Genomic DNA, 6000 nt, shown 5'->3' on the forward strand with positions numbered 1-6000 from the left:
CACATTTAGTATCGCCGCGTCCATAACAACCCGACTTATAAAACTGTCCCACTAGTTAACCCCTTCAGTGATCACAGTATAAAAAAAAAAAACAGGCAAAAAACGCTTTATTATCATACCGCCGAACAAAACGCGATCAAAAATACTGATATAAATAACCATGGTACCGCTGAAAACGTCATCTTGTCCCGCAAAAAAACGAGCCGCCATACAGCGTCATCAGCGAAAAAATAAAAAAGTTCTAGTCCTCAGAATAAAGCGATGCAAAAATAATTATTTTTTCTATAAAATAGTTTTTATTGTATAAAAGCGCCAAAACATAAAAAAATTTAAATGAGGTATCGCTGTAATCGACTGACTTGAAGAATAAAACTGCTATATCAATTTTATCAAACGTGGAACGGTATAAACCCCCCCCCCAAAAAAAAAAGAAATTCATGAATAGCTGGTTTTAGGTCACTCTGCCTCACAAAAATCGTAATAAAAAGCGATCAAAAAATGTTACCAATAAAAACGTCAACTCGTCCCGCAAAAAACAAGACCTCACATGACTCTGTGGACCAAAATATGGAAAAATTATAGCTCTCAAAATGTGCAGACGCAAAAACTGTTTTTTGCAACAAAAAGCGTCTTTTAGTGTGTGACGGCTGACAATCCTAAAAATCCGCTAAAAAAACCCGCTATAAAAAGTAAATCAAACCCCCCTTCCTCACCCCCTTAGTTTGGGAAAAGTAATAAAATGTATTTATTTCCATTTTCCCATTGGGGTTGGGGCTAAAGTTAGGGTTAGAGTTTGGATTACATTTACGGTTGGGATTAGAGTTAGGGGTGTGTCAGGGTTAGGGGTGTGGTTAGGATTATGGTGGGGATTAGGGTTAGGGGTGTGTTGGGGTTAGGGGTGTGGTTGGAGTTAGGGGCATGTTTGGGTTAGGGGTGTGGTTAGGGTTATGGGTAGAGTTGGGATTAGGGTTAGGGGTGTGTTTAGATTAGGGTTTCGGTTAGAATTGGGGGTTTCCACTGTCTCGGCACATCAGGCGCTCTCCAAACGCGACATTGCGTCCGATCTCTATTCCAGCCAATTGTGCGTTGAAAAAGTAAAACGGTGCTCCTTCCCTTCCATGCTCTCCCGTGCGCCCAAACAGGGCTTAACCCCACCATATGGGTTATCAGTGTACTCAGGACAAATTGGACAACAACTTTTGGGGTCCAATTTCTCGTTACCCTTGGGAAAATAAAAATTTGGGGGGCTAATAAACCATTTTTGTGGAAAAAAATTATTTTTTATTTTCACGGCTCTGCGTTATAAACTAGTGAAACACACATCTAGATAAGATCCTTGGGGGTCCAGTTTCCAAAATGGGTCACTTATGGGGGGTTTCTACTGTTTAGGTACATCAGGGGCTCTGCAAATGCAATGTGACGCCTGCTGACCAGTCCATTTAAGTCTGCATTCCAAACGGCGCTCCTTCCCTTCCGAGCTCTGCCATGCATCCAAATGGTGGTTCCCCCCCACATATGGGGTATTAGCGTACTCAGGACAAATTGCACAACAAATTTTGGGGTCCAATTTCTTCTCTTACCCTTGGGAAAATAAAAAATTGGGGGCGAAAAGAATTTTTGTGAAAAAATGATTTTTTATTTTTACGGCTCTGCATTATAAACTTCTGTGAAGCACTTGGTGGGTCAAAGTGCGGACCACACATCTAGATAAGTTCCTTAGGGGGTCTACTTTCCAAACTGGTGTCACTTGTGGGGGGTTTCAATGTTTAGGCACATCAGGGGCTCCCCAAATGAGACATGGCGTCCCATCTCAATTCCAGCCAATTTTGCATTGAAAAGTCAAACGGCGCTCCTTTCCTTCCGAGCTCTGCCATGCGTCCAAACATATCAAGATATAGATACAAAAAGCATAGATAACCAATCTCAGCCAGAAGCATTGCTATGGCTGCTTCTCTAGCAATACTCCACAAATTCAAAAAGATAGTGGACAAATATACTACTACCAAAAAATGAGTACCAAGTACTCACAGACCACTATAACACAAGAAATAAAATCAATAAAGTTTATTGAAAAAATATAAAATTGTACATCATACCATATGAGAATATCAGAAGACTCATTAGAAGTTCCATATTAAGCAGCGATTGTATACTTATTGCATCTTACTTGGCACTATAAATGTATATATATCTTAGTACTGGTCCTATATATACGGCTCACAAAAACACCCTTTAAGTTCATTCTATAATGTGTTATGCCCGGATGATGAGAGCTCAAATATAATGGACACCTCAAAGATAGTTAAAAATTAGGTCAGTGCTTACCCATCATAAGTATCGCTGCAGGAACGCCCCGACGCGTGTTTCCCACCCACGTGCTTTCTCAAGGGGAGTGTGTACCTTATCCCCACCTTACCTCCTTAAATACCCCCTAAATATTCCGGTTAGCCAATAATATTTAGCATGCGAGAACGCTCCACCGAGCTCACAGATGTATCGAGTCCGGCACTCAATTCCGGCGCGCGTTAGAGGAAATACCTCATTGACGTCATTAAATGCGCGCCGCAAATTCAGAGAGACCTTCATCAATACAGGAGCAAAGGTGAGCGAATGCGCATGCGTATATCGGCGCCATCTTTATGAAGTCCCACGGAGGATGCCATCTTTCCTTAGCCCACAAAAATAAAGAGCGCATGCGCACCTAGGCGCCATCTTTAAAAAGTAATGCGGCATAATCAAAACAAGAAAACAAGGTGAGCAAATGCACAAAATATGCCGGGCCATCTTCAAAAGGCCCACAAAAGATACTATATTACATTAATGTGCACCTGCGCACCTGGTTGCCACAACTAAAAGGCCATATAAAAAATAACATGTTTCACATACGTGAGTGTCTCATCATCCAAGTGACACGTAAAAGTGCAATGTGCAAATTATAATTATATCGAGTGCAGAACATATAAGTAAGTACAAATAATCTAAAAATATAAATTATATGTAAAATACATAAGGGTAACCATAATACCAAGTGAATATTAAAGTGTATAAATATACATGTGTATATCAGCACCTTCCCTACAAGACATCAAGAGGGATACCGCGCAAATCAAACATGGATACCCCTCATAGAGTCCAAATAACCGGAGCCGACATTATCCTTATAAAAAGATTATAATAATACAATTTATAATAACAATATATAATAAATGGTGAAAATGTGAAAAATAAATAATGAATAATAAAAAACAAATAAAATCTTCCATTTATTCTAAACAAATTTCCGTGCCTGTTTTTCTTTTTTATTGTTCACGTCTCAAATGTCCATGTGATTTTCTATAGTTCGATGGTTGTTCAAAAACTTGATCATCCTCCGAGAATAACCACGGGAGAAAAAGAGAGGTTGGGAATAGATCTTCTTTGGATAAGGATTGGAGCAAGGATCGCCAAGATCTCACATGTAGAGCGAGAAACAGTGGTTTACCCCCACATATGGGGTATCGGTGTACTCAGGACAAATTTTACAACAACTTTTAGGGTCCATTTTCTCCTGTTACCCTAGGTAAAATAAAACAAATTGGAGCTGAAATTAATTTTTTCTGAAAAAAAGTTAAATGTTCTTTTTTTTTATTTTTTTTAAACGTTCCAAAAATTCCTGTGAAACACCTGAAGGGTTAACAAACTTTTTGAATGTGGTTTTGAGCACTTTGAGGGGTGCAGTTTTTAGAATGGTGTCACACTTGGTTATTTTCTATCATATAGACCCCTCAAAATAACTTCAAATGTGATGTGGTCCCTAAAAAAAAATAAGTGGTGCTGTAAAAATGAGAAATTGCTGGTCAACTTTTAACCCTTATAACTCCCTAACAAAACAAAAAATTTGGTTCTAAAATTGTGCTAATGTAAAGTGGACATGTGGGAAAAGTTACTTAAGTATTTTGTGTGACATACAGTCATGGCCAAAATTATTGACACCCCTGCAATTCTGTCAGATAATACTCAGTTTCTTCCTGAAAATGATAGCAAACACAAATTCTTTGGTATTATCTTCATTTAATTTGTCTTAAATGAAAAAACACCAAAGAAAATTAAGCAAAAAGCAAAACATTGATCATTTCACACAAAACTTTAAAAATGGGCCAGACAAAAGTATTGGCACCCTCAGCCTAATACTTGGTTGCACAACCTTTAGCCAAAATAACTGAAACCAACCGCTTCCGGTAACCATCAATGAGTTTCTTACAATGTTCTTCTGGAATTTTAGACCATTTCTCTTTGCCAAATTGCTCCAGGTGTGTTTAACAAAGAGAAGAAAATTTGGAGTGACAAAATCCACCAAAGATTGCTGAAATCCAGAAAAGTTTATTTTAATAAACAATTACATATATGGCACTTTAAAATGTATAAAACATCATAAAAGAGGACCTAAGCTATATTGAAGCAGAGACTCAGATGCAGCACCACATGCGAACCGACCAAACACCACGGTAAGAGACTACAATTAAAAATAAGTGAGTAAAGTGCTCGTGCAATGAAACAATTAATACTTTAGCGTGCTTATACCAGGGATAGCCATAGAGGAAGTCATAATGACTATTAGTACCAAGCTTATGCTATCAATGCCCTCCCATGGTAAGCATACATGAAAATTCAATAAAGTGATTAGTTCTCACCCATTCCGTGTCAGGTCGGCCGCACGTGTACCCCAACCGACCTGACACGGAATGGGTGAGAACTAATCACTTTATTGAATTTTCATGTATGCTTACCATGGGAGGGCATTGATAGCATAAGCTTGGTACTAATAGTCATTATGACTTCCTCTGGCTATCCCTGGTATAAGCACGCTAAAGTATTAATTGTTTCATTGCACGAGCACTTTACTCACTTATTTTTAATTGTAGTCTCTTACCGTGGTGTTTGGTCGGTTCGCATGTGGTGCTGCATCTGAGTCTCTGCTTCAATATAGCTTAGGTCCTCTTTTATGATGTTTTATACATTTTAAAGTGCCATATATGTAATTGTTTATTAAAATAAACTTTTCTGGATTTCAGCAATCTTTGGTGGATTTTGTCACTCCAAATTTTCTTCTCTTTGTTAAACATATCTGGGTGGAGTGTTTCCATGGCTAATGCCTGTGGTGGCCGGGATATATAGGCTTACGGCCACCGATATTTATATTCATTACATACCAAATTGTCCTAAAGGTCTTTTTGTTTTCTGCAAATTGCTCCAGGTCCCTGATATTTAAAGGGTGCCTTCTCCAAACTGCCATTTTTAGATCTCTCCACAGGTGTTCTATGGGATTCAGGTCTGGACTCATTGCTGGCCACCTTAGAAGTCTCCAGTGCTTTCTCTCAAACCATTTTCTAGTGCTTTTTGAAGTGTGTTTTGGGTCATTGTCCTGCTGGAAGACCCATGACCTCTGAGGGAGACCCAGCTTTCTCACACTGGGTCCTACATTATGCTGCAAAATTTGTTGGTAGTCTTCAGACTTCATAAGCCATGCACACGGTCAAGCAGTCCAGTGCCAGAGGCAGCAAAGCAACGCCAAAACATCAGGGAACCTCCGCCATGTTTGATTGTAGGGACCGTGTTCTTTTCTTTGAATGCCTCTTTTTTTCTCCTGTAAACTCTATGTTGATGCCTTTGCCCAAAAAGCTCTACTTTTGTCTCATCTGACCAGAAAACATTCTTCCAAAACATTTTAGGCTTTTTCAGGTAGGTTTTGGCAAACTCCAGCCTGGCTTTTTTATGTCTTGGGGTAAGAAGTGGGGTCTTCCTGGGTCTCCTACCATACAGTCCCTTTTCATTCAGACGCCGACGGATTGTACGGGTTGACACTGTTGTACCCTCGGACTGCAGGGCAGCTTGAACTTGTTTGGATGTTAGTCGAGGTTTTTTATCCAACATCCGCACAATCTTGCGTTGAAATCTCTTGTCAATTTTTCTTTTCCGTCCACATCTAGGGAGGTTAGCCACAGTGCCATGGGCTTTAAATTT

The sequence above is a fragment of the Ranitomeya variabilis genome, chromosome 2 (assembly GCF_051348905.1).
Source record: "Ranitomeya variabilis isolate aRanVar5 chromosome 2, aRanVar5.hap1, whole genome shotgun sequence".
Classification (NCBI taxonomy): Eukaryota; Metazoa; Chordata; class Amphibia; order Anura; family Dendrobatidae; genus Ranitomeya; species Ranitomeya variabilis.